Consider the following 10,132-nt stretch of genomic DNA (forward strand, 5'->3'; position numbering starts at 1 on the left):
GTTGGATTTCATAAGCAACCTTATTCGAACATCACTTGCGTTGCCTGAGGACTTGAACTTGAACATCGAGAGAGCACATCGTTCTCTGACCATGAAGCCCAAAGACCCGAAGAAACCACCCCGGTCCATTATCGTCCGATTTCTGGACTACAGGGTTAAGGAGATGGTAATTCAAGTAGCATGGAAACACCGTGGAGGAGTCACATATAAAGATCAGAACATTTTCTTCGACCAAGATTACACTACGGACACCCAGAAGAAACGCAAACAAGTAAGGGACATAATAAAGCAACTGAAAGAGAAGAATATTAAAACACAATCGCCGTTCCCAGCAAAGTTGAAAATCCATTTTAACTCCGGCGTGAAGACCTTCGCAACCCCCGGAGACGCAGCTGAAACCTTCAAGGGCCTGGGTATCCATGTTGAACGTGATGGACGGGAAACTCTTCTCACTGAACTTTTACAGAACAACTCTTATTTCCTACTTTTGGGCGATCCTGCAGCCTACAGGCCATAGCAAAGACGTTGGACTTGCGTATAGCCTCTCTCACATAGTGCACACACCCGGAGAGACCGGTCACAACTCTCCGTCCCTGTGGAGACTGATGTGTTTTAAATCAGTCGGTTTTTTGGAAGTCAGTTCTTTCTTCCTGTTGATTGTGTGTTATTGTTCTTTACATTGTTTGTTTATAAATGTCAACGGTTTATCTGTGCAGTCATATAAGGTGCATCATGTTTATATAGAAGAAAGGGTGTTTATTTTAAAAAGTAACAAGGGGTACAGTCGTCTATATGAATAAGTTAAATATAGTCAGCTATAATGTCCATGGTTTAAATCATCCCATAAAGCGGAAAAAAATATTCAATCAGCTGAAAAAAACACATTGTTCAAATGCTGCGTTACAAGAGTCTCACTTAAATGAAAATGAACATAAGAAATTAAGAAGGGAATGGGTTAGCCTAGTATATAGTGCTTCACATGGGAAGAAAAGAGGGGTGGCCATTTTAATAAACAGAACTGTGGCTTTCAATACTGAAAAGGTGGTACAGGACAAATTAGGAAGATTTGTGATGGTAGTGGGAACTGTGGGAGAACTTGAATTCTCGATTCTAAATATGAGCATGACCCAAGTTTTTTCAAAGAGCTGGCAAATACTATAACAGATAATTCCAAAGGAATGTTGATAATAGGAGGAGACTTTAATGCAGTACAAGATGGAAAGATGGATAGGACACCAATGGAAAAGGGGACCTCCAAGCCCTAAGACACATACAGTGGGGAGAACAAGTACTTAATACACTGCCAATTTTGCAGGTTTTCCCACTTACAAAGCATGTAGGAGTCTGTAATTTTTATCATAGGTACTCTTCAACTGTGAGTGACGGAATGTAAAACAAAAATCCAGAAAATCCCATTGTATGATTTTTAAATAATTAATTTGCATTTTATTGCATGACGTAAGTATTTGATCACCTACCAACCAGTAAGAATTCCGGCTCTCACAGACCTGTTAGCTTTTCTTTAAGAAGCCCTCCTGTTCTCCACTCATTACTTGTATTAACTGCACCTGTTTGAACTTGTTACCTGTATAAAAGAGACCTGTCCACATACTCAATCCAACAGACTCCAACCTCTCCACAATGGCCAAGACCAGAGAGCTGTGTAAGGACATCAGGGATAAAATTGTAGACCTGCACAAGGCTGGGATGGGCTACAGGACAATAGGCAAGCAGCTCGGTGAGAAGGCAACAACTGTTGGCGCAATAATTAGAAAATGGAAGAAGTTCAAGATGACGGCCAATCTCCGTCAGTCTGGGGCTCCATGCGAGATCTCACCTCGTGGGGCATCAATGATCATGAGGAAGGTGAGGGATCAGCCCAGAACTACACGGCAGGACCTGGTCAATGACCTGAAGAGAGCTGGGACTACAGTCTCAAAGAAAACCATGAGTAACACACTACGCCGTCATGGATTAAAATCCTGCAGCGCACACAAGGCCCCCCTGCTCAAGCCAGCGCATGTCCTGGCCCGTCTGAAGTTTGCCAATGACTATCTGGATGATCCAGAGGGGGAATGGAAGAAGGTCATGTGGTCTGATGAGACAAAAATAGAGCTTGTTGGTCTAAACTCCACTCGCCGTTTTTGGAGGAAGAACAAGGATGAGTACAACCCCAAGAACACCATCCCAACCGTGAAGCATGGAGGTGGAAACATCATTCTTTGGGGATGCTTTTATGCAAAGGGGACAGGACGACTGCACCGTATTGAGGGGTGGATGGATGTGGCCATGTATCGCGAGATCTTGGCGAACAACCTCCTTCCCTCAGTAAGAGCATTGAAGATGGGTCGTGGCTGGGTCTTCCAGCATGACAACGACCCGAAACACACAACCAGGGCAACTAAGGAGTGGCTCCGTAAGAAGCATCTCAAGGTCCTGGAGTGGCCTAGCCAGTCTCCAGACTTGAAGCCCATAGAAAATCTTTGGAGGGAGCTGAAAGTCCGTATTGCCCAGTGACAGCCCCGAAACCTGAAGGATCTGGAGAAAATCTGCATGGAGGAGTGGGCCAAAATCCCTGCTGGAGTGTGTGCAAACCTGGTCAAGAACTACAGGAAACATCTGATCTCTGTAATTCCAAACAAAGGTTTCTGTACCAAATATTAAGTTCTGTTTTTCTGATGTATCAAATACTTATGTCATGCAGTAAAATGCAAATTAATTACTTAAAAGTCATACAATGTGATTTTCTGGATTTTTGTTTTACATTCCGTCACTCACAGTTGAAGTGTACCTATGATAAAAATTACAGACCTCTGCATGCTTTGTAAGTGGGAAAACCTGCAAAATTGGCAGTGTATGAAATACTTGCTCTCCCCACTGTATGTTAAATAATTTTATTTCTGAATTGGGTCTTGTAGACCCATGGAGAGTTAAAAACCCCAAGGGGAAAGACTTCAGTTTCTTCTCCAATGTCCATGGTAGTTATTCTAGAATTGACTTTTTCTGTATTCCCCCACAATATATGTATAAGGTAATTGATTGTCATATTGAACCTATAACCATAAGTGACCATGCTCCAGTCATGTTGACACTTCACTTAAGAACGCAATAATTTTTCAAGTTATTGGAGAATGAATGTATCTATACTGAATAACACTGAAATTGTTAGGGAGCTGAGGCAACATTTTAAAGAATATCTTGAGATAAATGATAATGGAGAAGTCAATCCTACAATACTATGGGAGGGAGCAAAAGTAGTTATGAGAGGGAAAATCATACAGGTCTCATCCAAACTGAAACGAATGCGACTGGAGGAACAGCTGGGGCTAGAAAACAAAATAAAGTCATTAGAGAAGCAACACAAGGGTGCAGGCTCAAGCAATGTTATTACTGAACTTAAAGAAGCAAGAAAAGCCTTAGATAAACTGCTATTACTGAAGGCAGAAGGAGCTCTAAGGTTGACTAAACAAAGGTATTATGAGAGTGGAAACAGAGCTAGCCGTCTTTTAGCTTTTCAACTCCGCAAAGCCCAGGCTAACCGAACGGTCGCCAAAGTAGTCCATCCAACAAATGGTAAAACAGTATCACACCCCAAAGAAGTGGTAGAGGCATTTGCAACATTCTATCACAATTTGTATAAGGAACCCAGGTCACAAATGACAACTTATAACACCAACACTTTCCTTAAAAATGTAAAGCTCCCCACACTATCAGAGGAAGCGTCATCACAAATGATATCACCTGTAACAGATGCAGAAATTAGAAATGCAATAAAGAGATTAAAAAATAGCAAATCCCCAGGAGTTGACGGCCTCCCTGGAGAATTTTATAAGTGCTTCATTAATGACGTAGCGCCAGTGTTAACTGAAGTGTTTAGATATGCTCTCTCTGAGGGCAACCCTCCTGAGACCTGGTCACAGGCCATCATATCTGTGATACAGAAGGAAGGAAAAGATCCAACACTTTGTGAAGGATATAGACCCATTAGCCTGTTATGTAATGACCAGAAATTGTTAACAAGCATCTTAGCGCAAAGAGTTCAGAGACATATTGGATCCCTTATTAAGCCAGACCAAACAGGGTTTATTCCATGCAGACAGGGTGCTAATAATATAAGGAGAACCTTAAACATAATTACCTGTGCAAAGAAAAAAAAACAGACGTCAATGCTTATAAGCTTTGATGCACAGAAGGCTTTCGACACTGTGAAATGGGAGTTTTTGTTTAAAACATTGTCTGGGATGGGCTTTCATTCAGAATGTATAAGGTGGGTAACAACTATTTATAAACAGCCTAAAGCAAGAGTCAGAGTGAATGGATGCTGCTCAGAGTTTTTCGACCTGCAGCGAGGAGTGAGGCAGGGAGATTGTCTTAGTCCCTTACTTTTTGCGATAAACATTGAGCCCTTGGCGGCATCCATAAGACAAAATGAGAAAATAAAAGGGATAATGGAAATGGGAAATACAGAACATAAAATATGCGGATGACATTTTGACTTATGTGAGTGACCCTACTATTTCTGTACCTGCTCTAATGAACACTCTTAACGAGTACGGTGAACTCTCTGGAAATCAGATTTGTCTGAGGCTATGATGTTAAAGGGACAGTGGCCTATACAACTAACAGGACGACTTCACTTTCGCTGGTCACAAAGATTCAGATACCTTGGAATAATTTTAACTACAGATCTATCAAAATTGTTCACAGCCAATTATGGGAAGTTGATGAAATGTATAAAAGCAGATCTTATAAAATAGGAATTATTACCACTTTCTTTGATGGGAAGAGTGGACACTATTCAAATGAACATTCTCCCCAGACTGCTTTTCCTTTTCCAATCTTTGCCTGTTCTTGTCCCCTCAGCTACCTTCACCACTATAGAAAAATGTTTTTTCTAAATTCATATGGCAAAGCAAACCCGCTAGACTTAAACTCAGAAGATTACTATGTACAAAAATCAACGGAGGCCTGAATTTACCTAATCTGAAGCAATATTACTGGGCAGCCCAATTAAGATCCATTGTTTCCTGGGTATCTCAAGAAAGGGATACTGTTTGGGTAGGAATGGAACAGTCTGAATGTCTAGATGTTCCAATGAACTCACTCCCATTCCTTAACAGAAAGGGTAAAAAAGCTCACAAACATATGGGTTAAAAATACTCTGAGGGTATGGTCTACTGTAAGAAAAAAAATACAATCACCTTTGACCATATCTAGAGCCATAAGCATAGCTAATAATATAGAATTCATTCCAGCAAGACTAGATAGGGGTTTTGAAAGATGGAGAGATAAGGGATTAGAAGTCTTGGAACAGCTATTTGAGGGAACTGTATTAAAGGCATTTGAACAAATTAAAGAAAAGTGGAATTTAGCAAATGAAGACTTTTTTAGGTTCTTACAAATAAGGGACTATCTAAAGAAACATAAAGAATGGGAAAAGCTTTGTTCCCCACCATCTAAAATAGAGCATATTTTCATTTCAACCATACAGGGAACAGTGACAAAAACATATATATCATATTTATATAAGGCACTACAAGAGGATCTGGGAGAGAATAATTTGGATATTAAAGAAAAGTGGGAATTGGAGATGAATGCAATAATATCTGACACACAGTGGGAAACTTCATTTGAACAGGGTCATAAAGTCACAAATAGCCCCAGTTGGAGGGAATATGGCTGGAAGCTGAGAATGAGGTATTTTAGAACACCACTTGCTATATCAAGGTGGAGTAGTGCTTCGCCTGAGTGTTGGAGGGGTTGTGGCTTACCAGGGGACCACACACATATATTCTGGGATTGCCCAAAAGTATTGGAATATTGGAAAAACATACAAAGAGAAATAAAGCAGTGCTTGTCTATAGACCTGCCGATGGAACTAATGCATTTTGTATTGGGCATAGTACCTGAGGACTTCCTGGAAGATAGCCACACAAAATTGTTAAGGACACTTCTGCTAATTGCAAATATAGTCATAACGGCCTCCTGGTTGAAGCCACAGCCCCCCACAATAGATCAATGGAGGGATAGAGTCCAAGAGGTTTATCACATGGAATATACCACTGCAGTTTTACATCTTAAGTCAGAAACATTCCTCAATAACTGGACCCCTATTGTGTTGTATCTCCACCTTGTATGACTGTATGACCTTTTTATATGTTTTTCAACTTTGTCATATAAGATTTTGTTTTGATGCACTGCATGACTGATGTGAAAATGGAATAAAAAGAAGTTAAAAAAAAAAAAAAAATGTCACACTTTAGTTTTTTGTTTCTGCAAGTTATATAATGTGTTGTTTACTACAGCACATTTTAGACACTCAAAAACGTCTTTACTTATGTTTATTTTAGTCAGAAGCAACAAGAAGCACAACCACTTCTAGAAGAGCGGAAGACCACCTGCCAAAGGACTTTATGCCTGATGTTGTGTGTATTTGTCGATTGTCACAAACTAATGAGAGCATCACATGGTTTGTTATATTAAATCCTTTTTTCTTGGTGGTACCCAAAAAGGTCTATGAAGGTGTTAGTCGAATAGCGAAATATAATTTGAGGTGGTACTCAAATAATATGGTCCAGATGATGAGGTGGTCCAGAGCCACAAAACGTATTTTTGCCTTATAAGTGGAGAAGCCTATACAATATCTTAAAAATATGCTGTTTTGTTTAGGTTTAGGGTTCAAAGCAGTGGCGGCTGGCCAATAGAGGGCGCTAGGGCGCCGCCCCACCACTCACCTCTCACCACATTTCCTTGAATAAGACATAAAAAAAATGAAATAAAAATGAAATAATAAAATAAAAATATTTCGAAATATATGTATATATTTTGTTAGATGTGCAAGATAAATATTTCATAGTTAATTATGAGTAAAGTTGTTTCGTTCTTTGACATTGTGTGATTGGTGACGTATTTCCGCCCTGGGGCGCAGGAATCTTTGCCCATTCGCCTTATTCACCTGGCGGCCATTTTGAAACTCGAACGAGGCTGAGGGGTACACAAACCCGGAAGTTTGACTCCGACGCATACGATCTATGGAAGATTCAGCAGCACCAGCAATGGAAACTCCAGTGTGGACCACCAACCTTTCTTGTTTGCCAGAATTAACAATTCAAAATGTGGAGCAGTGGGCCAGTACCGACTGCAACATCCCCCGGGCGGTGTTAATTAAAGGATACAGTAACTGGATCGAAGGTTTTATCCACGACATTGAAGGTAAGAATGGGCGCTAATTTACCTCAGTTTCTGCTAGCGTGTAGCAGCTAGGGGTAGTAAGCTTAGCTGTGATATGGAGTTGTTGAGTGTACTATGTTTGATTTTATTTAAAACTTAACATGTATTTAATCGACAGTTAATAGGAGCCCAACACACATATTTGTGAAGGCTAGGTCTTTTCCCTCGGTGCGGAAAAATTAGTCACCGTACAACATACAGGTATCATAGTGCTAAGTGGGCAAACTGCTCAGTTCGCAGAGCAGTGCCACAGTTTAAACCAGCTTGCTAAATGTTCATTATGAGTTTTATCAACGATGTACCTTTCCCTGTCTGACTGAAAATAACATGTTGATTTTATCTCATTAACATGTTATCTCTAGTTGATGTAATATCACATAAGCCTCATTGATCAAATACAGTATTATCTTGTTTCAAATTAGCAAAGCCAGACAGCGCTAGGTGCATGTTGCTATTGCTTGTTGACAATGATAGTATAATGACAGTATAACTATCAGGTAAGTGATAAGGTAAGCTAAGTATTAACATTCATAAGATAAGAGTTGCTCAGTTCTTGGAGCAGTGTATCCAGGGTTGAGGAAGGTTCACTGCACACTCAGTGTATGTGTGTGTGTGTGTGTGGAGCAGTCGATACTGGCCCACTGCTCCACATTTTGAATTGTTAATTCTGGCAAACAAGAAAGGTTGGTGGTCCACACTGGAGTTTCCATTGCTGGTGCTGCTGAATCTTCCATAGATCGTATGCGTCGGAGTCAAACTTCCGGGTTTGTGTACCCCTCAGCCTCGTTCGAGTTTCAAAATGGCCGCCAGGTGAATAGGGCGAATAGACTCTCGTTAAAAGTTGTACATGCGCAGTAGCTCCTCTTCAATACAAGAGATAGGACGATGTTGGGGCGCACCTCTCCTGCGCCCGGAGCTGAATGCAGCTGGATTTGGCGGTGGGGCTGGCGTCACAGCCTTCTGTCATAAAGTATGTGTATTATCCATGTTATATATGATATATATTATTTAAATATATAGATATAGAGATATATCTAGAGATAGATATAGAGATAGATAGATATTTATTATATATGTATATTGGCCATCTGTATAGTAAAATAGCACATCTGTATATTTGTTCATACTACATCTGTTTATACTATGCCAATTATTCCCACCTCTTTATACTGCCCTTATCTTTACATAATCACTCTTAAGTGCATATACTGTACATACTCTATATATCGCACTTGTTTCTCTTTGCACTTCTATCTATCTATCTATAATGTTGTTTTTGTTGTTTTCATTTATGTAAATACACTCGTTTGATACCTTAGTACATGTATGCATGCTTTTTTTTTTATATATACATTTTGGAGTTATAGCCCCCCCTGGAGAAAACTCCACCAGCCGCCACTGGTTCAAAGCCCCCCTTGGTTCTAGGAATTGGACAAGCACCAGGGAGTTCTTGATAAAAGCCAGGGAGTACTTGCTCACTTTGAAGATGGAGGATGGCAAACCCCTTTACCGAACAAAGAGGTCTTTTAAAATAGTGACTGTTCAATTAGTGATGCACTGACACCATTTGTAGTCGCCAATATCCAGTACAAATTCTTAATTATAATGAAATTATCAGAAGGAGACTGCTGATTTAGAAAATAAGGGTTTGTTTTATTCTTCGTTGGATGTATACAAGTAGTCCATTTACAAATTATTATCTAAGGTAAAACTCTACCGGTTTCAGTGCATCCCTCAAGTGCATGATATAAGTTCAATAGATGCTCTGTTCTCTTGTTTATCTACTATCTTCTGCATCGAGTTCAGATGCTCTGTCCTCCTGTCTGCATCAAGTTCATAAGATGCTCTGTCCTGTAAGATGGTCTGTCCTGTCTGCACCAAGTTCCTGAGATGCTCTTTTCTGTCTGCGTCAAGTTCATAAAGCGGTAGGCCTACGTATTATATATTATTCATATGATACTATCTTGCTCCAATGTGTTTGCTGACTGCAAATGTGTCCTTTCCAATCCTCTTTTTTTTGCATGGTCTGCATGTTAATGTTGTGAATTAATTCAAGAAGGTTTAGTGTCCTAAAAGTAATTTGAAGGATCCTAAACCTCACACTGATTATACTTTAAGGTCAGGGATGCAGTCAGCTTTAGTCAGACTGGTTTACTACCATTTTATATGTGTAAAAATATTTGTATTCAAAATCGGAAATATGGATTTGTATGGTTCTTCATCTCAAGACCTCAATTATTCATAAGTATGCAGTGTCATAAATACATCTCTGTACAGGGTGGGGATTTCAACTGTGGTAAGACGGCCGCCATGTGCGGACGTTCGACTCCGTTGGCCAGCAAGGCGGACGAGACATCTAGCCCTATATATAACTGTTACTGTCCGTTCCCCCCCGGCTGCACATGCGCGTAATGACGTACGCGGAAACTCAACGTTTTCCTGCCAGATTTGTAGCACGCACGTCTACTTTTTACGGTACTTGACGGCAGCCAGTTAGTTTACCTAACCGGAAACAGCTGGTAGTTCACAGAAACGGTCTGTATATAGAGTGTATTGCTTGATATTGGCGCTTGGAAACAGTTTGCTATTTTCGCACATGTGCAGCCGGGGGGGTGGGAAACGGATCAGGCACTGACAGACCGCAGTGCGGAGAGAAAGATGGGAGAGGAGTTGAAGTAAAGATGGTGAGTCTTCAACAACTGTCCGCTCCCAGCTGAGCTGCCGATACAACTGGATTTGGTGAGTTTTCACACACACCGAGGCTTTACTCTGTGTGCTCCGGCTGAAACACCGTCAGAATACTTTAACTCAACGGAAGCACGTGTTTAATTGCTTCATGTCGATATGCATGCACCGTTTTACTATGGGCTTGATCACTTCTTGTTGCAGATTTTACTGTCCT

The sequence above is a fragment of the Eleginops maclovinus genome, chromosome 22, assembly GCF_036324505.1.
Source record: "Eleginops maclovinus isolate JMC-PN-2008 ecotype Puerto Natales chromosome 22, JC_Emac_rtc_rv5, whole genome shotgun sequence".
NCBI classification, from domain to species: domain Eukaryota; kingdom Metazoa; phylum Chordata; class Actinopteri; order Perciformes; family Eleginopidae; genus Eleginops; species Eleginops maclovinus.